This window comes from Pseudopipra pipra, chromosome 2, assembly GCF_036250125.1.
Source record: "Pseudopipra pipra isolate bDixPip1 chromosome 2, bDixPip1.hap1, whole genome shotgun sequence".
Lineage (NCBI taxonomy): Eukaryota > Metazoa > Chordata > Aves > Passeriformes > Pipridae > Pseudopipra > Pseudopipra pipra.
In genome coordinates, this window is record NC_087550.1 from 106,981,110 (window position 1) to 107,006,775 (window position 25,666).

Consider the following 25,666-nt stretch of genomic DNA (forward strand, 5'->3'; position numbering starts at 1 on the left):
AATTCATGAGCTGGAGTTTGAATTCCTACCAGATAATTTCTATTACAAGTATTGTATTTTTTGGTAAGTGTAAAGGAATTTTGAAGGAGAGAAGAGCATGAACAACACAGTATGGTCAAAGTGGAAAAAAATCCTAAAAAGCAAAGAAGAATAAATACATTTATTTATTTGCTGATTTTAATTGTATAATTATAATTAATTATTACATATGTATTGTATATGTAATTATATATGTATTCTATATGTATCTATATATGCAAGTATATATATATTATATACTACATATTTAATTATATAATACATAAATACTGCTTAATGTAATGTCTAATTCTCAAATCTCTACAGGCCTTTAAACATTATCTCCAGGTTTTACATACGATGATGCTTAAACCTGACTTCTCCAAACAAACAAAAAGATTATCCAGTCTTAATAAGAGCTTCTCTGTCTTGGGCAATGAGGACACTGGAACTCGTGCCTACTTTGGCATTCACCATAATGGGATTCCCAGTCCATAGCTTGTTTTATTTATGCTACAAAACTAAATATGCCTGGGGCTGTTCCCTGGCATTGTTGTTTAGTGTCAAGGAGTGCCTCATGTTTATATTATTCATTTCCTTCTTCTCCAAAACACAGCATGCACATCCAAACTGCCCACCAGAAACCAGTTCTGACCTGTGCTGCTGCCCCCATCACGCCCCGTAATTTTTGGGGGCAGTGATAGTTGTCTTTGCTGTAAATTATTTTGGGGATCATTCTTAAAATTTTCAGAAGTAATTGGCTATTAAAAAGAAAGGTGTAGTTCTGGAAACATTCCCCAATGCTCATTAACTTACAGATATAGAAATACCTGTGCAACTTCCTATTCACAAGAACTGTTGTATCTCTATGGAGGATCTTTTATCTTTTTAAGAGGAACATTCACACAATGTTTCACTACCTGTAGCATGTAATATCAATTTCAGTTTCGAATAAAAAACATTATTGTTTGTAAAATAATAAACCATGTAGGAGATTTGAAAACAAATCATACAACCAGTGTGTGAAAGTGGTTTGAGAATGAATAATATACAGTCAACTTCTGAAACCTTTGTGCATAATGAATAAGACCCAATTTTTTTATTCACCAAATAATGTAACTAATTTATTGGAGGTCTTTTAATGCATAATACTACTTGAAGTGAATGCAAAATGAAGATTTGTATGATAAATTATAAAAACATAGGTTTAGTAGTTTCTACCTTTAAAATTTCAATATTTGCAGATGCTACAAAATTAGGATTAGTTGATGCACCAGATGGTTGTCTTCCTGTTCAGGGGAACCTTGACAGTCTGGAAAAACGGGCCAGGAGGAACATCCTGAACTTCAGCAGAGACATATACCAAGTCCTGTACCTGGGAAGGAATAAAGCCAGGTACCACTGCACACTGGCTGAAAAGCAGCTTTGCAGAGAAGGACTTGGGAGGCATGGTGGACACCATGTTGACCATGAACCAGCAACAAAGGCCGAAAGCATCCTGTGTCATATTAGGCAGAGGGTTACTAGCAGGTTGAGAGAGATCATCCTTTCTCTCTACTGTGCCCTGGTGAGCCATATCTGTTTCCAGTGCTGGACAAGACAGACAAGGACATAGTGGAGTAAGACCAGAGAGTGGCTATGAAGATGATTGTAACAAGATATGTGTTACCTTCCTAATCACACTTCCCTTCTTTTCCATTTATTTAAAGATATAATTTGCTATTCAACCAAAAACAACCAAAAACAAAACAAAACAAAACAAACCAAACCCAAAACCATCAAAACTTAAATTTTTTTTTCAGGCTAATGTAATTAGTTAAAAAAAATGTATGCGGACACATATATCTCTGTGTGTGCATATAAATTAACATTGTGCCCTAGAAAATACAAAATAAATTCAGCATAATGTTTTTGATAGAGTATGCCTTTTAATATGATAATTATAATGAAGATACTTAAGAAGTGTCATCACAATTTCCTTCTAACACTGAACAAGTAACTTTGGAAGCAAATAGAATTATTCTTAAATCTATGCCTTTTGATATGTCTCTCTACACATATTCGGAATCATTAATTTCTTTAACCAGCATTTTTCAGTAAGAAGCTTTATGTATATTATCAGTAAAAGAGCTGCATTTCCTGTTGGAAAGGATTTATGTGAAAACTCAGTCCAATTATACTGCTCTTCTTCCACCTAGAAATCACTTAAGTAGCCATGTTCTGTAAGGTTAAAAGTACATGCTGATTATTCTGTATCTTTCAGGCCTTTTCTGATGATACAGAGAATGTATATAGCCAGAACAATATACCTAAAAGTAAAGAGCTACTTTTGTAGCTACACATTTGTAGTTGTATATACTCTGCATGGTACTTGGATGCAAGGATGGTCAATCACATTGTCCCCTCACTGTAATGCACCCAAGAATTATTTTAAGAAAGACAGCGAGCAATTCCTGTAGAAAAAAAATAGATACAAATTACCTTTTTGCCTCTGTGATTCTCTGATTAAACTTTTAAAAACTCATGCAAATAAGTACTAGCTGTGGCTCCGTCAGTAAACTGTCCTCACCTTCTGCAAGGTACTACTGGGAAATGAATGTGTCTGTTTTATTTTACTGAAGTCCTGTAACCCAATTTCCTCAGTTCATCTCTCCAAAGAAATTTGCTAGTCCTATTGTTGTCCACTGCAAAAAATAAGATTCGACAGTGAATTTCTCTGGCTTTCATCAGCCCATTAAGTAGTTTCACTTACAAATTTCACAAGCCATCCATAACTACTAAAACTCCTTTCACTGTTTCACTGTAAACCTAATAATAAGAGAATCAGAGGTTAAGTGTCCTTCTGTACACTTACACGAGAGTGGAAAGAACATCCATTATCCAGGAGGACAGTGCAATATAATATACTCCCTAATGCAGCCCACAAAACAATCGTTTCATTGATTATTGTAAATGACAGCTTAAAAAACGTGTTCAGTTCTGCTGCTAATGTATTATCTGACTTCCTCAGATCTCTGGGTGAAGGGTGTATTGAACATTTCTCATCAGAGAGATCCAGCCTGTAGTGAAAAATGTCTATGACAGCAATTGAATACAAATAGAACTTCAGGGCCTATGCAAATAGGTGAAATTTATTGAACTTGACATGTCTAATAGCAGGAACACTCAACAGTCTTTGTTGGCCTTACAGTTATTGCAATCCTTAAAACATAAGCTTTCCATTGGCTGCTCTTGTTTTATCTTTATAGTTTAAATACAAATTGTAGAAACAGGGACAACCTGCAAGGATTCTTTTATTAAAGAGGCTGAATGAATCAAGTCAAGAGCATGGGGGAAAAAATGGATGTCCTCTGCATTAGGGTTGGTTTACAAGAGACTTTATAAGGACATGAGGAATATTAACTTACAAAGTGCTTTGTGCACTTTCTGCACATATACACTTTTGGTGCATGCTAGGGCACAGAAAACTATCTGAAGAGAAAAGCAGGTGTCTAAAAATTTCTGTTCTTTATAATTTAATCTATATTCAAATACAGTGTGTTTTATGTCTCCCAATAGCATCACTTTTAAAGAAAACACAAAAACATGAACCTGTGGAGATCAGAAGATACCTCAGAACTTTGCTCTTGCAAATGTGAACCCAGGCTTAAAATTACCCACTTTTTATCTTCAGCCCCTTTGACTAAAATCTCTAAGGCTAGATTTTCAGGCATTACCCATAACATAGCTCTTTCTTCAGACCTTTCTTCGACATAACTCAATTCTACTACATAAAAATGTGAGGATATGTTGTATCTATGTAACATTTATTTTTCTTTTACGAGAAACTGAACAAGTGGACACTCGAACTGGCCCTTCTTTTGCCAGCTACAGTTCACCAGATTTTCTTGTGATGCTTTAGTTGTATAAGGATAACCAGGAAAAACAGACCTAGCAATGATGTGGTTCAAGTCTGAGCTGTTTTCTGTTTTATTTTTTTGGTTTTCTGTGATATTAGGCAATATCTACATACTTAGAAGAGTTTTGGATTTTAAAACATTTATAACTCTGCGACTATCCAAAAAATAAAGAAGAGGTGGCAATGACCATGATTTCTTCCTTTCCAGAGACTTTGACACAGTTGGTGGCATTACCATGGTACTCTGGTTTCTGATCTCCAGCTTTGAGACATCACTAAATAGTTGAAATCAAAACCTCAACAAAATATGTTTGTGTCTATCACTTCAGTGAAGACATAATTTCAACTGATCATCATGCCAGTTGGACAGGGGACAAACGGACAGTTTTTCATTTAATGAAAAATTTCAGAATATATACTGGGTAAATTTGATCTTTTCAAATCAATGTAGCAATCATGGCTTCTCCTCTGGGAAGCCAGAAGGGAATGTTCTGGAAGGATGTTGGCAGGAAAAATTAAATTACATTAAATTATGCTACTAAAATATTTAATGAGGCATACTCATGATTCATGAAATGTTGAGTATTTATGCTGCCGTATCTATGGTTAAACCAAGGAAACTCTTTCTAGAATTATGTTCATCTTGCAGTGGGAATAAGGAGATAATATCTTATTATATCATAAGAAAAAACCCAAAATGAGTACTTTTTTCAAGCAGATAATTGTATGTAGTTCACCAAAGGTTATAGTGATGTTGCTAGTGGCAATATATTTCTGTTAGCATTTTGTCATAAGAAGTATTCTCTCCATGTGATAAGGTGTGTATCTCACCAATGGCAAAAGGAATCAGACTAACATTGGGCTCTTTGAAACTTTCATTTCACGGGACTACCAGTGTGTTCCTTCATGGTGTATTGTAATAACCCCAGTAATAAATATTATTTTTATAGACACCTACATGCACACACACACACAAATTAAGTAAAACAGAAAGAGTGCTGTTTAATGTCAATAACTGAAAAGAAACTATGCTTCCCCAAATTGCCTCTCCTAAATGCAGTTTCCAAAGAACATATCCTGCTTCACGAATATGATTATTAGCAGCTTCCAAGACCATCAAAATGGTAATAACTTTTCTCTTAGTGAAGAACATTTCTTGAGAACAGAATAGATCAGACTATCATATCCACATTACCATTCTGAAAACAACTGCTTACTGATGACACATCTATAAGCCTTGAGAAGAGAGATAATGAAGACATAAACTTCAAAGGCTCCCTTATAAAAATGTTTTCACATCTTTGTGATACATTCACTGAGATAAGCTATGGAAGCATGCATTTGTTTGATTTTTTAAAATTTTTTAAAGAATTTATGTTTATTTTTAGTACTGTGGGATTTATTTGTTTGTTTCTAGGAAAGATCTTCAGGGCAAGATCTTTTAAGTTACCTGAAGTGAAAATGGTATAACAAAGGCATATAAATAATCATGGCCTTTCAGAGATACAGGTGATGTGTATTCTTGGGTTTTGGGGTAAGTTTTCAGTTTTCACACTGAATCATGAAAGTACCCTAAAAAGATCAATATTTTGTAACTATGGCTTCAGTAAATTTCCATCCCAGATGATTGACGTATTCCTCATTTTTGCCTTTTTAAATCTCCTATTCCTAAATACGCTTGTCATGTCAGGTATTCAAGACAGAGTGGACAAATGAAGTATATGTCAACTTTTCTATTTCTTTTATCTTGAACATGTACAAAAAATCTGGTAGGTTTCCAAACTCTAGTCCTCATAAATGTCATGGCTGAGATAAATTTGAAACTGATACCACTCTAATTCCTAGTTTCAAATTATTTTTCATACATGTTCATTTTACAGATGTGTCTGATGGAAAGGAATCTACAGGAATTTGGTGGAGAGTTCAGCTACTTTTATTGTCTTCTTTCCTCCCTATTTTTTTTCCTCTCAGTATTTAACTATAATTTATCTAAATCACAGTCATAGGGTCCTTACACATGCTGCAATTGTTTCTAGGATTACACGAGGTAATCTTCGTTTTCCAGATCATCTTTGATTTTTCTGTGTATAAATTTTCCTCCTATCACATTTTGCTAAAGTATTTTAGCAGAATTGATTTGCACTTTGATTTGTGACAGAAAGCTATTTTATTTTTTCCTGTGTATATTTTACACTCTCCTATTTTAAGTAGTCTGCCAGTAAGATTCAGTCTTATAGCACCCTACATGAGCTGTTTAATTACCATTAGTGAGACACGTTTAGAATCTGACGAACACTGTTACCATAGTGTCTCATATTTCAGTTTGGGTCTGCCTATTTTAAATTTGGAAAGTCTTCGTTTATAAACAGTGGGCTATAAAAAACAGTCGTGAAATTCCCTAGTAGAAGATTCATCATATTGTATTAGTCATATGTATTACATATACTAGATAATCATCTGCATATAGGAGTAAAGTTACACTATCTGATTTGAAAGATATTACAATTATTCTTAGTCCAACTTTGGGATTTTTTTTAAAGAATAATAATGTAGAAGGAATAGCTTAAGGACACTTGCCAATTATGGGAATAAGGATTGTCTTTGTTTCATAAAAGGATTGTATTCTGTTTCATAATTATTTTCACAGACAAACAAACCAGCATCTAAAATCTGCATAAAGATATTTTATTTCTCTGAGGGTTTATAACCTTAAACAATTATAATATTTTTCTTTAATATATAATGGTTTTATGCCTTTATTTAAAATGTAAATTTTCACCTTTTTTCTAAAACAGTAAACTGATTTAAGCACTTTAGTAAATACTGAATATTGTAATATCAACTTGTAGATAGTTTTCCATCTAACAAATTCCCAAATCAAAATTCTAGTCATCAAAGCAAGCTTTGCAATGCATGAATGAGTAGAAGTTATATCCTGTATTCTTTCAAAAACATATTATGATGCTAAAATAGCCTAGATAGAATGAAGAGACCAGTAGAAAGCTGTTCTTTTCTCTCTAGAATTTAGGAGTGTTATTCTGGTTGATGAGGATTTTTTGCCATTTAGATAATTACCTTAAACAGCATTTAATGAAATGCATGAGTTTACTATGATGATATGTTTCGTTATTGAAAAACTGAGTTCCCTAAACGCACATTATTTACCTCATTTAGATTCCTTGCACTGAAATATCTTTGAATGGTATTTTTCAAGTTCCTTTTGACGTCTTCCAGTCTGCAAGATCTTTTTTCTTTAGTTAAGTAGTGCTATTCTGTTCTATTTACAGGTGCTATTAAGACCTATTAATCATTTTATGCTTCTTTCTGTATCAAATACTTCAATCAGCATTTTTCATCAACTACACCAGAGACAGATGAAACCAAATAATTTTTATGTGTGACTTCTATCTCTGCCAAACAGTGTTCATTTTGTTGTATAAAACATGGGACAACTACAGTGGAAAAAACTGAGTCCTGTCACAGGAAATATAATACCAAGCATTTGTCTGTTAGGCAATAAGAGTTTAAATTCCCTCCATCACTGGAGAGACTGTAACCTTATCTCCTACATCCTAGCTGGGGCACTAAAATCCTTATTAAGAAGAAGACCTACAGTTTTATCTGACAGTGTAGTTGTCTTTTTTTTTTTTTTAACTCCCAAGACCAATTTTGTGATTCATATGGTAAAAATGCCTCCCGGTCTGATATTGGAGGAGATTTGGGAGATGTCTTGCTGAAGGATCTTAAGGAAATCGTGTGCTAAATATTCAGCCTATAGAGAGCTGTAATCATGTAAAAGTAAATATTTTCAGGTGCTGAAGAAACATTTATGAGTGAAAAGTCAATTGCCTACATACTGTAGTTTCCTGAAACACCAGATGGATCGTGGTTTTTGAACGTCCTAATATATGGGAAGCTAGGCAAAATGAGGGGGCATAAATCCTCTTTCAGATTTAGCAGTGGTCTTCTTTCATAGAACATGCATAATTGGATTTTGATATTGATTTTGATAAAACAAAGAAGAAAAGAAAACATGGAAGTGTTTCTGTTTCTGATAGATTTTTTTACCTTGAAATTTATATCAAAGAATGCCAACCTGGCGTAGCTTTATTCTTGTATCTGCAAGTTATCTAAAGAAAAAAAAAAGAAAAAAAAAAGAAAAACAGCTCCCCAAACCTGTTCAGAATTGGCCGTTGCTATTTTGGAGCTTGTTTCCTTTCATGGGATCTGAGAACAGAAGATATTTTTAAGAGCTGCTGCAGAGAAAGAAAATAGCTTAGAATAATATTATACATTGGACCACAGTTAAAAATATGTGTGACTATCATACATACAGATACATTTTCTTGTTCAGAAATGCCAGCCTACATAAATGGCATTGCATTATATCAATTTTCTTTGGCTGAATGTTTTCTGAACAAGTTTTAATAACTGCCATATTTGAGACATGCACCCTTCCAAAGGAGCACAATCCCTTTAACCAGGTGTATCTCTACTTAAATGTTCTCCATCCACTCTGAATTCTTACATAAGGCATTCATTGCAGGAAAGGCATGTGCTATAAAAATATAATAAGTATAACTTGCTTTAGAATGCTTTCTTACTTGACTAGAGACGGGTGTGGATAGAAAAAGCAAGGCCTCTCAAGGATATTCAGGCCAAAAAAAATAGTAAGCTGTACCTTTAACAAGGTATACATATCAAGATATATATAACTTTATTTGTAACTATCAATCACAATGGAATAACAATTTAACCCTTCTAAAATAAACATCTAAGCTATCATAGTGCCAGGGTGATTTTTTTTCCTAAAAAAATTGTATTTAGCAAAAACAGAGTGTCACAAAAAATTAGTGGAATAACTGAAAGAAAAAATCTATTGTTCCTCTAACTTATTTCAAGTATATTTTAGTGGTTATAAAATTTTAATTACATGTCAACAGTGTTTGAATTCCTTACCAACGAAGAGTATTTGCCTTAATTGTAGGCAGCACATTAAATCTTTTATTTCAGAAAATCTGATCTCTTAAACAAAGGTCATCGTTTGATTCCTAGCTGACATCTCTTCTTGTATAAATTTAATTTTCCACAATGAATGAAGCAAGAATCATATTTAATTTTTGTTTTATTGCACATAATTTTCTTCTATGGAAGACAAAATCCATAAACAAAAAAAGAAAATTAATTTCATCAAATTCTGATTGAAGCAGAGATCTACTCCTTGACAAAGACCTTGATCTAAGAATAATGCTTAGTATGTTCCTAACCTGAATTATATGAGTCATTTCCACTGGCAAAGTTCAGTTTTGCTAAAGTGCAGTGTTGATTCAGATCCACTGTTTTTAAGACCTTAGTCCTTTAAGGCACAATGAATATCCAACGTTACCTGCACATTTGGGTGTGGAGTAAATATAGACTGACTTATCAACATAAAGCTGGAACCCTATTATACATGTCCTTTTAGGATAGTAGAAATATAATTCATAAGCAAGCAAATTAAGTAGGACAATATTACCACCCTCTTGGACAGGCTGATTTTAAGTATCCTTTGGTGACTCATTCTATCCTATTTTATAATAAACTTCTTTTATATAATCCTTTCCTTGAATATGCCATTAAAGGAGGATGACAGAACGTAGGAGGTGAGAATGACTAGATGAGTATTCAGCACCAGATTGGTATTCCATTAATATGATCTACCATTTCCTTATCATCAAAGAAAGATATTTGCTTGGATATCTGTAACCATAAAGTTTTATTTTTACTAGAGTCTCAAATTAAAATAACTCTACATCTTAGTATTTTATTTCTTTAAACCATTAAATTATTTATTTATTTGGTGTTGGCAGAGATTCAAACAGAAATATTATGTTTTCTCACCATAGGTGCTGTAAAAAGTATGCTCCTGTGTCACAAAGTATCCTGTATCCTGCCTTCTTTTTCCTCCAAACATCCAACCAGGAAAAAAAGACCACCAAGCATATTCTTCTTACAGTTTCATTAAATTTTATTACAGAAATAAAAGTGATGTTTTTTGCTACAACAAAAAAAAAAAACCAGACAGAATTCTGACAGAAAAAAAAGTCAGAATTGCCGCTAATTATAAATCCTTGATGAGAATACGCTGGTAGTGGGTTTTTTTCCCTGTAGTCTGTTTCTGATAAGTGATCTCTTATCTGACCATTCAATCACACAAAAAAATCCTTAAAAGAGTATTTTTCCAGACAAACTTAGTGAGTATACTGGCTACAGTGAGATTAGGATTTCACACAGAGGTGTTTTTTTCTTTCCAGATTAAATTACATAGATTGATGTAACAAGGTTTGCTGTTTTTAAAATATTGCATATTTGAATGAATTTTCCAGGAAAATTTGTAGAATTGCGTATACAGTCAAAAATATTGCTGAGTTGTAACTGATTTATCAATACCTTGTACAAGATAGGCAAGAAGTTTTGTTGGTTTGGGCTGGAGTAGAGTAAATGTTCTTCAAAGTGGCTAGTATTGAACTACGTTTTGGATTTGTGCTGGAAACAGTGTTGGTAATAGAAAGGCGGCTTTGGGTGCATGGGAAGGTGGGAGGAGACACAGCCAGGACAGCTGACCCCAACTGACACAAGGGATATTCCACAACCCTATCATGCTCAGTATATGAAGAGAGGGGAAGAAGGAGGAGCTGGGGAGTGTTCAGAGTTATGGTGTTTGTCACCCCAAGTCACCACTGAGCTTCATGGGGCCCTGCTTTCTTGGAGATATCTGAACATCTGCCTGCCCACGGGAAGTGATTAATGAATTCGTTGTTTTGTTTTGCTTGTGCATGCAGCTTTTGCTTTACCTATTAAACTTTATCTCACCCCACGAGTTTTCTGACTGTTCCCCTCCCAATTGTCTCCCCCATCCCGCTGGTGGGGGAGTGAGTGAGCAGCTTCGTGATGCTTAGTTGCCATCTGGGCTTAAACCATGACAGACATTCATACATTTTGGTTTTAAAATTTGTCACGTAATTTTAGATCAATTAATTAACAGATTAATTAGTTGCACCAGCCATTGCTATCTGCAAGGTGGACTCCAATCTCCAACATTTCAATTTTCCAAGATTTGTGTCTATACCAAAATGATCTTTCTATTGCTGTCTTTTTTACTCTCCACTCTTCCCTGCTTTCCTATGCCTCTGAAGAGAGTATGTAAGTAACTTTCATTCCTGTACTGTGTCTATATTTAGTATGCTTTCAACACACTTTATATGTGGCACACTTTGAGGACAATCCAATTGCTATCTTGAAGGCACTTGCAGTAGCTTGGTTGTATTTATGTTCCTGGAAGGGAGAACAAAGCAATGAGCAGTGCAGGAGAAAGTTTTATGGTATTTCTTCTGTTTTGGATGCCACAGGTGTTCAGAGGGAAGGAAAGGGAAAGAAGAAGGGAAAAGGAGAAGGACGAAAGGAGGGCAGGAAGCAGAGAAAGAAGGAAGGAAGGAGGAAAGAGATGGAGGGAGGCAAGATGTTTTCCTTTCGTGGTCTGAAAAACAGCATGGATATTGCTCGTGGAAAACCAATTTTGGATTTGGATAGATTTTTGAGTTGAAATGTCTTTGAAAATCTTGTTCAAAATACAGGCATCCACTGAGTTATGCCATTCTAACACTTTGACTAATAATAATTTAAATTTTAAAAGATGGATGTAGAAAAAAACCCCTTATAACCCCTAGCTGTTTTTCAGGAGAAGATGTTGAGCAGCACTGCTTCTCTTTCTTCAGTAATTAAAGTGTATGGCAGAACTTGGAATGCATTTGTAGCAACAAGAGGCTCAGTTCTTGTTGCTTACAAGTAACATTACAAGTTACTAGCTTATATTCTCTTTTGGAATATACTGAATATATGTCAGTTGCAATGGTAAAGGCACCAATGTCTGCATTGTAAATTCCTCCTCCCATGAGACTCCCATGAGTCTGTTGGATGCAGCTCTTGTGCAATTGCTGGCATTTTCAAATCCATCCCCATTTGGTCACAATCTTGTAATCGTCTATGTCCAGACTAAGCTGTTGATTTGCTGTTAAGTCAGCAAATAAGTGCTTCACATTCTGCATACTACAGTAAGAAGTTCCTTATACACTGGTTCTTATAATTCAATCTATTACAATCAAAAGAATAGAAGGAAAAGTTCTTATGCGCATCAGAGGCAGGAAAAAACAGACAGGCTCAAAATATTCTCAAGGAAAAGATATATCCTGTTGTGAATAGACCTAAATGTTTAAAACAACAAACAAAAACCACCATGGGGCAGGATGATGTTTAAGCAGGGCAGAATTCATAGAGGATCCATCACTTGTTTCTTTAAAAAGAAAAATCCTATGTATTCCTATTTATAGTCTGTCATTGTCAACTATCAAATTAAAATGAATGGAAATATAAATTTTCCTCTCCCCGGTTCATTTCTCACTTCTTGTCTATACTTTCTCTGTAATGGTGCAAGTCTTTAAAAAAAACATTTTCTGTTACTTTCCTCTTATATATTTACCTCATATATTTCCTCTGTATATTTTCCTCTTTGTTTTCTGCCTTTTACCAGTCTTACCCTCAGGTATACTTGAAACATAAAGGACAAAACCTGAGGGAGAGTTTTAAGGCAATTAATGATAGCAGCAGCTGAGGCTTTAGGAAACTGAAACATCCTGAAGCTGAAATACTCAATAAAAAAATAATAAAAAAAGGAATATTTAAAATTGAAGTATTCACCTTGCTTACAATAGATTCCCTTGCTTATCTTCTTCTGTACTAATGGTAGGAGCAGTGACATGGAAATTGTGTCAGCCTTTGTTTCCTTGCTTAATTTATAGAAGGTTCACCAGTTGTGAGTACAGACCAGGTATTTACAGTGAAATCTCCACTTCACTGAGACTTCAACTCAGTAGAAAAATGAGTCTCGTATTCCCTTTATTAGCGTTCTGTGCACAGCTTTTTGTGACAGGTGGAAATCAGGTCAAATGCAAGGTCTCATTACCAAAGAGATACAGCTTTGGTTTTATGATAGTCTTATTCTGTGTTTGATGCAAACTTGCTGAGCAAATAATGGTTCCAAACCGTCTAAGCTTATCTGCATTCCTTTTTTTTTTTAATAATTCAATGGTGACATTAAACTTCAAGAAGCTATCACCTGAAAGCTGACAGTTGCATTTATAAAGATGTGTATCAAGCATCAAAAGAGCTGATGCAGCATCTTTCACTGTAAGCTTTGGCATTCTGATTATGAAATAATTTGAAAAGTAAACTTTTATTAAAATATAATGTGGTAGTATAAAAACAAAATTACTGTATAAACATTTGGGAAGGTGCATACATAGAAAATGGCATTTGCAGCGGGGGTTCATAGCAATTTTGGAAGTGCAGGAGGGGCATAGACAATTTAAAAGCAATGCTTTGACAAGTCTTCTATCTGAAGTCAATGAAAATTTGTCCTTTTTCACTAGAGTTTTTTGTTTATAACGTATATTTCATATAAGTCTGAAACAGCTATTTTATTGTAAATAAGGAAGTCAAATTCCAGATTTGTCATTATTTTCATGCCAACACAGTCCTTATGACCTGAGAAAAAATTATCTTGGTTTTAAATTCCTTGTTTAAAATAAACTTTTATTTTCCAAATAAATTTTTTAAAAAAGTAATTCTTTCTGATTTGAAATACACAGTGTTCACAGCATTTCCAAATGCTTATTGGTTAAGACAATTCTCTGACTATTACTTCATCACTCATTATGATAATCTCAATTAATATATATTTAATTTCCCCAGTGTAATCAACAAAAGAAAGACAACATATTCCCATGCATTTTAAAATTAAATAATTTTGTGCAAAGAAAGAATTATTTCTTTATCCATAAATCTTAATAATTAAAATCATAATAACTCTGCCTATCTTAATAATAGGCAGAGTTCAGTACCAGTGAATTTGCCTAACTGTGCTATTTTAAAGTCTTCGCTGTACATTTTTATAACTGGGGGCACAGGGTTGCATATGGAGTCTCAGTTCTTCCCTTTTGAATGAAGGATTTAACATAAATGCATCATTCACATATTTGAGTGTATGTTGGTATTGGTGAAATTCTGACTCATTGAAATCACTAGCAAAATACAGATTGATTTAAATGAAGCTATTATTTCAGCTTTTAAAATAATTTAAAAAAACCAAAGTGGATTTCTTCAAATCAGTTGCATAGACAGAATAGAAGGTGATGAAGGTGGAGCTGCCATTCTGTCCACTTCTTTTACGTACCAGAGATACATACAGCACAGCTGTACAGCTAGAGGTACACAGGAAAATTGCTGAAAGAGGAAAGTACATGATCTCACTAACTCCTGTGGATTTCATGAACACATAAGGTATTACCAATTTTTGAAGCTCTTGAAATTATTCAAGGCCTTATTGCTTAATTAATTTATTTTTAAAATAAGTCTGATGCTCATCTTACATAAGTTAATGTCGAAACCATTTGATGGTACAAACTTATGGAATTGCCAACGTTTATAATAAAAATCCACACCTTGCATACTTCCAAGGCCTGGTATATGGAAAAAAGTGCTGTGAGGAGATACTGATACTTTGAGTATCCATTTTCTCATCCATTCTTTTGGTCATGGCATTTCAGTAGAACATTCTTTTTTTTTGGTGTATATGCATATGCTCAAATAATTTCACACATCTTGGATTTAGATATATTACATGTGCTGATTTGAAGATAATTGGATTAAATTCATTGAATACATGAATTTTAAAAGTTAACTATTGTTGCCATTCAATTCAGAATTTATTATTAGACTGTGCTGATATATTTTAGTTTTATAAAACATTCTGTTTATCCCTCTGATCAGGTGAACAAACAAGGCTTGCCTAGAAAATTGACTTGCAGCCTATAAAATTCCCTTCACCTATGATAACTTGTAAGGGTGGTTTCTGTGTTTCAAATTATCCTTTGTATTCTTGCTCCTGAAGAATGTCACTGAAGCAAACCTGTTGGTTTGCCCTGGAGTGGTGTCCCCACCCTCTATTGTATTTTTTTTACTCTGTTGAAAGTAGAATGTATGAAAGCAAGGCTGAAATCTGATCAGATTAATAATAAATAAATGTTGCTGCTTTTAGCCACAACTTAGTCTTACCCAGAAGATCACCCAGCACCTTGTTCATCATTGCTTCCAGCAAGTATCAGGTTCTGTTATTCCTTCCAAGTTTTTACAAAAAAGGGAAAAAAAGGGATGGTGCTGAATCATTTTGAGCAAGCAAATCTGTTCTATGGAGTGACTTGTGACAAGCTGTGAAGAAGTTGTGGCAGTACTGAAGTTTAAAACCCAGGATCTTAGATAGTTACCTTGAACACAGGGTTGAGTGACAGAGAATCAAGGTGAAAGGAGATAATTTAGGCACTCCTAAAAATTATAGAAAAAAATCCCCTTTTACCTAATCTGAAATGCTCCCTCTTGGATTACTCCACAACTCATGTGACCTGATTTCTAGGTCAGGCTTGGACTTAGTAACTGCATTTTGCTGCTCAATTCTGGCAATAAGTACAGGAACAAACAGAGAGGCAGATAGAAACACAAAAGATGAAACGCCATTATAATTACTTTGTACAACATGACTACCAAGGTTACAATTTTAAAGTAATTCTCTCCTACAGCAGTATTAGAGAGCCATGTCTTCTATCTCTTTTTCCTGTAAAACATAAAGTTACGTTTTATTAGTAATAAACTATCGTCCAAATGTATACACAGTTAAATTACATTAATATATATGAAACTAATTTGTATGGATTATATGAATTGAGCAAATACAGAAAATTATTGCCTATGATTTTTTCAAGGTTTCTTAAAAAATGTACAGGAGAGATCATAAATTACCTTCTGTAAAGCATGAGTATGAATATTAGATTTGCAGCTAAAAATAATAAAATTGCATACAATATAAGAGATAAGACACACTCGAAGTGTCTTAGTGTATTTTTTTCCAAAATATTCCCATTATTTAAATCTTTTCACACCAGTCCCATCTCAGCAATACATCATATCTATTTTCAAACTTGCATAGTTATTTGAATCATTGAGAGAAAATACTGAAAACTCACAGTCCTGGTCATCTGGGAGTTTACTGTTCTGCTTTTGACTGTGGATTTTTTCAAACTTTTATTTTTAGATACATGAATAAATTCTGATTCAGACACAAAATTCCCTGTAAAGAACATTGTTCCTTCTGCTCTCAGTCTTTCAGTGTCCCTGATGCCTTTATACTCTGCAGTATATAAAAAAATGTTCTGGAAATATGACTTTTGACCAGGAATCTGGACTCTCATCAGAATTTTACAAGCATAATTTAATGTAACTCAGAACTGAATGATCAGAAGCTGATTAATAATCAGACCTGCTGGCTTAGATAAAGACATGTAGTACTACTAATCAGTACTACCAATCAGTGTGCTTTGACAGTTCACATATATTTGCAGTCAGTTAAGATGCTTCTGAACAAGAATTACCATTGATTTTGATACAAATGAAAATTATTTTTGATATCACTTACCTTACATGTAGTCAGACAGAGTATGGATGATCACTGCTGTTATAAGCCAACAGATGCTGTTGCTTACAGCTTAGAGCCCATTCTTTGTCATGGAAACAACTTCTGCTTTTCACATTAGGGTTCTCTGCTTTAATGACTTCTCACTTATCTGCTAAAGGTTTGAGGATGTTTCACTTCACACTCTGATTAATTCTCACAGCAGTTTTCTACTGAAACTTTTGTTTCTGTGCTTGGTACTTTTCAAATATTTTTATTATTACAGGCAAGAAAGCTTCCAGCAAACCTTTTTAAGATCTTAATGGTGACTGCTTTTCAGGAGTGACTCAGAGAGCAAGCATCTCAAACATTTATTCCCACATTGAATGAAGTGCACTAATCATAACCCTTGAAATGCTAAGTAGGAATGCAGTAACACCGCTAGTACAAGCAGATCCAAGACCAGCCTGTGACTGAAAGGGACACTTCTATCCTTTCATCCCTGTCACATGTTTTTAGTCTCTGTTCTCCAAAGCAAGATTCAAGATGTAGGATCAGTTCTATGAAATAGCTTTGGAACAAAAACAAAAAAAAATATTTACTTTTGAATTTGCAATCTGTGAGATTAATTTATCTGATTTCTTGCTGATAACTCATATAGGTGCTGTAGAGTCAGTGACTAAAAGGGGAAGGTCCACTGCTTTTGGTCAGAGCTGGCAGCAAATTCAAGAGCAGTGTAAGCCAGAGAAGACTATACTCACACCATCCTAAAAACGTGGTTTTCCACTCAGTCCACAAACCATTGCACCTACACAGCAGTGGAGTAATGTGGGGCACTGCAAGGTGAGGAGTCTCTGCTGGGGTGGGGATCTTCCTAAACCAAGTGCATCAGAGAGGAAGGGTACGCAGTACATGGGTAAAAAAGGGTACCTTTTACTTCTGCCACTTCCCATATACCCCAGGAAGACATCCTGCTACAGTCACAGCCCTGCAGCAGAGAGATATCTCCCTGAATCTGCAGTATGGGGGCTGAAGAGTTGCTGTCTGACACCCTTCAGGTCTGACACTCTCCTCTGGGTTCAGTGCCCTTTCTGCACTTCCTACCTTGCTTCAGCTGTGATGAAGATGATTAAAGAGGAAGAGGAAGGGTAGACACTGATCTTTTCTCTGTGGTGACCAGTGACAGAACCCGAGGGAATGGCCTGAAATTGTGTCAGGGAAGGTTTAGGTTGGATTTGAGAAAAAAGTTCTTCACCCAGAGGGTGGTTGGGCACTGGAACAGGCTCCCCAGGGAAGTGGTCACCGCATCACGCCTGACAGAGTTCAAGAAGCATTTGGACAACACTCTCAGGCACATGGTGTGACTCTTGGGAATGGTTCTTTACAAGGCCAGGAGCTGGACTTGATGATCCTTGTAGGTTCCTTCCAACTTGGTATATTCTGTGATTCTGTGAAGTATTTAAACACCCTTCCCAGCCAGTTTTGGCGGAAATGGAGAAGGGGATGATTGGAAAAGCTCATCTGGCCGATGGTAAGGGAGGGGCTGGTTACTTCCAGCAGGGAGGCGGGAAAGATCAGATGGGTGTGAGGTGACATCTCTCCTCTAAGCATCAGTCAGCACAGCTGCAGCTGGGAGAGGATGTCTTTCTCCACCCTTTGTACTGAGGAAGACTAATTCCAAATCTAATAAGCAGCTTCAGTAGTTTCAAAGGATGAATTTGGGTCTTGATGAAGCATGAGTCATATCCCATGAAGGAGGTCAGAAATACTTCAATTGATGCTTACTTCGTGGAAATTATATAGGAGAGACAAGTTCAGGGGACTTGGTTAAAAAGCTTTTGCATGTCAGTTTTCTCCTTGTTACATACCTCCTTTGAGTGAAGAAGGCAAAGTCATTTCTTTGTGTGGAATTCTGTACTGCCAAAAACAATTAATAATTTCTGATAGGAAATAAAAAGTGCACAGCATGCTTTATTCTATTATCTCTGTTATTAACAAATGGTTTCAAAAAGAGATAGAGAAAATATACACAGAAGACTTTTATTACAACTCAATTTCCCTATTCCTCTAATTTTCTCTTCTACATAGGGAGGTTAGCATGTGAAATTAGATCTTCTTTAGCTTTACGCATCAACTAGTTGAATTTAAAATAGAAAAAGTTAATATTCCATTTAGTGTTAAGGAGAACAATTAGTGTTATCACCCCAAATAAGTATAAAAAGATACTTTTAATGATTTTTCTGGTAACACACTGCGCAGGTTTAAAGAAATATTTCTGGGTTATATTTAATTCCATTAACCTCTGGCAAAATATGATTTATTTTCCTTTTTTCTCTTATTCATTTTCCTGTCATCATTAAGCACTGTATTGCTTTCCTTAATGCTGGCATAAGGAACACATACTATGGGAAGGAACAACACTTAAGCCAGATCAGGTACAGGCATCCTAACACATCTGATTGTGCCTTCAGCATAGATGGCATTCAGTGTTCTCAGCTGGTCAGCCATCTAACAAAATGTTAATTTTCACCATCAGACAAGAGTGGGTATACCCTGCCTGGCACAACCTTAGGCAGAAGGTTAGCTATCAGGGACAGGGTGTGGGAATTGTGCCTCTTCTCTCTATACTGATCAGGAATATTTTGGAATATTTTTTAAGTGCTTGGTAATGCCATGTTATGTTTGGTGTTGGATTTTATTCAGATACTGGTTGTTCTCTCCACATGCATCATCCTCTAACAGGAAAATAGGAACAAAAAGAAAGCCAGGGAAACTAATCTGCAGTAGTATATTTCACATTGTGAGACACAAAGGAGTTGAACTACAATAAATTTATCTTGCCCTAAATGTATTAGCCATAAATCACTACCAGACCTTCAGAAAACCTGATATACTCCAAAAAGATTGAAAAACTTTAACTCTTCTTCTTTCCTTAATTACAACTTCTTTTTTCAACAACAATAATCACACTGTTTCACACGGTTAGGAAATATATAATAAAGAAAAAAACCAGAGAGATTGCTGATATTCCATTTTGTCATTGTCCTAACAGAAGTAAATGTTTATGTCAACATAGACAATTTTGGAGGAAGGGTTGGTTCAAAGAGTAAGGAATAATCTGTATAGTACACAGATAGAAAATACAGGGATGTAGAGTGGGATGGGGATGCTTTTCTGATAGATGCACTGAAAATGCATCTAGTTGCACTCTAAAGACATACAGAAACAATGACTTAGGATATTTCGATACAATTTTATTCTACAAGTTATAAATGCAATTCATATCTGACTGATCATTAGGTAAACATGACAAAGGATAAGAGGAAAACCTTTAAACAAAGTAAAACATTCCATGTGATGTTCTAGCAAAAAATACAGTTACCTTTGCATACAGACTCTTCTGATGACTCTTTATTCAGGTTTGGCATCATTTTTCACCTGGAGCTATACAGCAAAGGATCCAGAGGCAACAATCACACAGCATGGTCTCAAGTGGACAGCTGAACTTCATTTTCTTGGGAATGGAACATCATCCAAGTGTTTAAAAAAGCAATTAAGTATGCCATTTCAGACACGTAGGAGTTAAGGTTGTTTTATCACTCCCATAAAAGTTTCTTTGGAGACTGGATTTCCAAAGGAGTTTTGGGGAGAGCGATATTTTTAAATAAGTCAGGTCCTGCCTAAGAAACCATGTTTTCCAATGGGACTTCACATTCTTATGCTTTTCACACACCTACTCTTACTAGATGTGCTTTTGGAGAGTGGATTGTTTTTATTAGTGCGTGTTGGGTTTGATCTAGCGATATGTTGAATAATATGCTAAACAATATTTAACAACAGGATTTTTCTTAAGTTCTCGTGCCTTTATGGAAATGCCAGGTAATTTGGAAGTCCTACTAAAAGTTTGCCATTGGCATCTGTCCATTTTGCACAGGCCCATATGGAAATGATTTGTGTAGGATACATCTCCTTTTTCAGACCATGACTTGGCATTTCCAAGTGAAGCCAGTACTTCACATTTATACTGATCAGAGTAAGAGCAAAAAAATATTACATTTAGGCAAAGTTCACTGTTACCTGGCTGCTTCTTAACATGAAATAAATTTCTCCCACTGTTTCCCAGATTTCCTTCATGTACTTGGTCAAATCTAAATAAAATCTAAACCTAAATAAGTTAGCCTTATTTTCAAATGCACATGATCTAAGCCTAACCAAATCAGAAGTGTTTCCTTTATCTTGACAGAGCTAAAATTGTAATCTCAACAATGTATCTGAACACTATCTCAACAATGTTATTCCTTTAGCTATTGGGAATTAGCACACCGTTTAACAAACATGATAATTTGTACTTTCAGAAAATAATTTCAGCTAAAGATATGATTTTCAGTTCTTGGTAATTGTTCATTATTCCTTTTAATCACTGAAATATTGTTCCTTATACCATGAAAAAGTCTTGAATAACAATAATAATAGATATTTTAAATACAGCTAAACTGGAAATATTTTTTTCTTGTATTTACATGGAAATACTCAGAAAGTGGTTCTAAGAAGAAAGGAAAATAAAAGAAACCAACTTCTTTCTAGGATTTATTTTTGTGCTCCAATCTGCTCCCAAATCAAAAAGAATTTCTGATGTCAGGTGGGTCAATTCTCCTGTGAATTAACTGCATTTTCTGCTACAGAATTCATCTCACAAGAGATTTCAGGCCATCATTATCATGTAAAAATATTACTATACCCTATTTACTTAAACCTTTCAAGAGCATATGTAAGGGCAGGTAAGAGGGTGATGACAGAAAGGCACAAAAAGAGTTAATGATGGCTCAGTTGGTATACCTTGCCCTGTTGAGCCAGGAGAAGGTAATTGCCTAATGTTTGCTCTGCCTATGTTGCTAGAAGAACATTTTAGGAGCACTGGTTAATATCGTTCTGTTCTGCTCACTGGACCAAAGTTTCATTATAGAAAGAATGCTAGGGAATAGTATACAATAGACCACAAGGTAATAAATCAGGTAAACTAGATGTTTGAATTAGATATAGGGGCCGAGAGCCAGGGTGTAACCATGTATCTAAAGTGTATAAAATGGCTTGCTTTTGCACTTTCGAGTCCAGCAAGTTTGCCCAACACGAGCTGGCTTGCTCCCGATGTTGAATAAACAAATACCTTGCTGCTTAAAGATGCAAAGTCTCTGAGCAGTTCTTTCATTCCAAGGCTTTTCGGCATCAAGAGGAAGTGGGGGCATAAGAGGGGAAAAACCAGCATGGAAAAGGAGTAGATAACTTACTACCCTTTGGAGATTATTGTAGGACAGGAGTGCAACAATGCAAACCTGGGGTATACTTTGGTGTTCACAAGAAGTGAAATGTTTCTTGGTCCAGAGTCCTGGATGTACAAGGCTTTATCTTCTCTTCTTCCTGAATTTTGGCTCAGTAGTGTTTCTAGAACAGATCTGTGGGGTGAAACAATAAATATGTTAAACTGAGTTCCTGTGATTCACTTATAAATAGTGGCAGAAATAGTTTTGGTACACTACGTAGAAATTAAGCTGCACGTGTCATTTTTTTTTTAATCTTCTCAAGATACACAGCATATTTGAGTTTATGAAACAAGCAGAAATAGTCTTAATTTTAAATATTTCAGAATTTGCTTCCTGCACATTTGCTTTCTATGTTGTAGGGTTTTTTTGTTTGGTTTCCTTAAAACAAGGAACTGCAAATGAAACCCTTAATAATTATAATGACTGCAACAACAGCTAGTCTTATATTGCTTCTCACCAGGCTCTTGAGGTACATTAAGAGGAGCTGTGCCAAAAAAAAATATTGCAATCCAGAAATGTGAGGTGAACACACTGCTGCCACATTCATTAAGCACAATTTTGTTCTCAAACAGCAAATGCAGAAACACGGCAACAAAAGGAGAAAATTATGAGGATGTGGCCATCAGCTGAGAAAACAACTTGACTGGGGAATTAGTTCTGAAAAAGAACTTGCTGTGGTATTGACAAAGGCAACCCATCTTTAATCACACAGTGATGTCTCTGCTGCAAGTACAGGCAGGCAGTGACACTGCTACAGGATGTGAAACGGCTCTGAATGCACAGGCAGGGTGGAAGTGACTGGGCAGGGTGCCTCTTCTCTTTCAGTCAGCCTTCATACCTGCGTGCTGTGCTACAGCAATGTTTTGAAGCAAGGAAAAAAAAGGGAGCAGGGGGAGGGAGAATATCCAGTAGTTGGGAGGAGAAGAGAAACAGTAGGTGATTATTAGGGATGACATTTATCATAAGAAGCAGTATAGAGACAAAGCTTCATCCAGATTGCTCTGATTTCCTCAATTTACAATTAAGTGAGTGATATGTGATATATGGAAAAGATGCCTTCATTACAAAGATATTGTAATTCACTATCATTTTGCTAATTACCTCAATTGTGGCTTTCAGTGCTCTTCAAGTCCTGGTTGTAATGTTGACTGCAAACAGAATAAAGTTATACAGCTTGCATAAGGATTCCCAGAGAGCAAAATATTTGCTTTGTGTCATAGATCCAGGCTGGAATTACCTGTTTTCCTGTACCATTGTTTGTCTTACAGTATAAGAAAGAATGGAATGTCTTAATGCAGCAATGATATGAGAAAAGAACTGTTTTTACTATGTTATGCAGTTATATATTCACTTCCCTAGTGTTTTCTGTGAAAACACCTTCAAATTCATCAGATTTTTAATGTGTTATTTGTTTATTTTTTAATATTAAGGCAAAATTATCATCTTAGAGACAGTTGTTTGCTACTTAAATTCCATTAAAATTCTGGCTTTCTGTATTAGAAATGTCTTCATTTTTTGATATTACAGGTTTCATTTTTTAAGTATCTGCCACTGGAAAGAGCTGAATTGGAGAATTCTTCCCGTATTTGAAACAGCAGTTGTTTTCTTGATAACGTCTGGAAAACACAACATGGTTGCAAGTGTAACTTGTTCAGCATTATTTGTAGGCACAGTTGGAGAGCCTGGGGTCACAGTCTGGGTAGAGGTCCTTAATACAACAGCACTACACTGCTATATATAGATTTCCTCATAACCATGTTTCTGAGGGCTTTTCAAGGACTGAATAAAGCCACAGTACTTTTTCATTTTTGGTCTATCATTTTTTCTTGGACTTATCATCATGGAAATGGGCTTTATTGCCCCGTTTAAAGGCACAGGTCGCACATATCAACACACATACAGACACACAGACACACATACACACACACTGTGAACAGCAGTGAAACTTTTTATAGCACCTTCCTAATGACAAATCTGAATTTACAGTTTTTCTTCTAAGGATATATGACAGCTGAAAAAAACTGGATCTATTTACTTTCCAAAGTTGCTAACATGAGTTCCTGAAGATGATAAAAGAAGTAGAACAGAATAAAACAAGTATTTTTGTTTGTATCCATGTCCTGCTTTATCTCCCTCTTTTGAGAAATATTTGAGACCCCTACTACATCACAAGGACTCTCTCCTCTTTCTAATTAATTTCCATCTTCTGTGGTTCTCCAGACTCCTAATATAGTAATGAAAGAATGAAGCATCATTTTTCTACCCTGCTCAGCTCTCTCCAACATTCCCTTGTCCTCCAAGTCTTAAAGTTCTGTCGTTTTGGAAAAATATAGACTTACTCTGCTTGTTCATATTCAGGAAAAATCCAGCTCCCACATAGCCAGCACACTTACCTGGACAGTCTTTAAAAATTCAACAAGAACACGATCTAGAGCTGTTCTTCTTTCTAATGATGCAGGTCCTGCACATCTCAGACACTGCACATAGGTGAAGGCTTATTCCTCTTTAAAGAATAGGCTTAAAGTTGTTTAAAAATTAAAAAAAAAAAAAAAACAAACCACAAAACCAAAACCAAACCCAAAAAAGTTCCTTTATGTATTCTGCAAAGTATCTTAAAATCCTTTAAGACACTCTTACAGAAATATTCTTTTCCTTCTTTTTCTTCACAATCTAAAAGCATAAACCAGAGAAACAGCAAGAATAGACTAAAAATAAAGTCTCTCTCTTTTTTTTCTCATAGAGGTATTTCTATTCCCCTTTAGAAACCTGATATACATTCTGATGACAGAGCATTATGTTCATCACTTATAAATGTAAGATTTTCTTCGAGATTCTTTTTCTGAGCTCCCTTTCTCTATAATTATTCAACTAACATAATTCATCAGAAAGAGAGAACAGATGGATTAAATAGCAAGCTGATTGAAAGAAATGGATTATATAATAACCTACAAATGCATATTGGACTTAAATAATGAGAATAATTTGCTTTCAAATTGCAGTGCTTTTTTCCATCAAAGGCAAAATAAAGTCTTTAACATTTCATTTCTGAATCTTGTAGATGAAAAAATCTACAACTCTTCTCCACAGGACATCAGATCAAAACAATACATATTAACCATAAGGCTAATTTTCAGTTAACAGATAAAACTGTGGAGTTATAGACCATTTAAACAAACACATATTCTAATATACACAGTAGATACTTTAAAGTGGTAAAGCACAGCTTGTGTACTGTTTGCCTCATTATAAAATAATTACTGAAACATGAAGTTCTACTAAATCTTTTCAAAATCTTCTAGTAGAATTCAATTTTATTAAACATGTTGGTTTGATGATCTCAGCAAAGTGTTACTGAAGAATGAAGAGGATGGCATCTGTTAGGGTTATGGCACGAATAAGGGATAATTATCCCTTGAGCCCATTTGGTAATCTACAAGATTTATTGGAAGGCAATTTAGTAGATTAAGGCTATTTGAATCAGAAATACAGAATGAAGAAGCATCAGCAACCCCCCGCCATTGTAATAGATAAACATTTATTAATTTGTTGTTCCAAAGTAGAACTCCTTTGTGTGTAAAGTTATAACCAAGCATTCACTGTCACATGTCAATGGCAGTCATCTGAAATGCAATGACCTGTTTTCATTTGCCATAACATTGGAGATATTGTAGATTATCCTTGGGGCTGATACTTCTGTCCCTTGTTCTTTTCCCATACCAAACGTAGCAAGTGTGTGTGTGTAAAAGTCAGCTATTGAAGCATAAGCCTTTAAAATTGTTTCAAAGCAGGAATAACTTCATAAAAGGGTAGAAAAAGCTCTCAAAGAAGATTAAAATAATGAAGAAAACTCTTTTCAAGCAGGCTTTTAGTGGGCTTCAGTAACAAAGTCCATGCTTA

General features: G+C 35.1%; 1 long non-coding RNA gene across 1 annotated transcript; it reads right to left on the bottom strand.

Annotated features, from left to right (window-relative positions):
* Positions 1-1,825: 1,825 nt before the first annotated feature.
* LOC135407113 (uncharacterized) lies at positions 1,826-16,691 on the bottom strand. The gene is made up of 3 exons (XR_010426706.1): positions 16,476-16,691; positions 2,588-2,702; positions 1,826-2,471 (listed from the first exon to the last, which is right to left on the bottom strand). It is a non-coding gene; the product is annotated as an uncharacterized LOC135407113 (long non-coding RNA).
* Between the last annotated feature and the right edge of the window lie 8,975 nt (positions 16,692-25,666).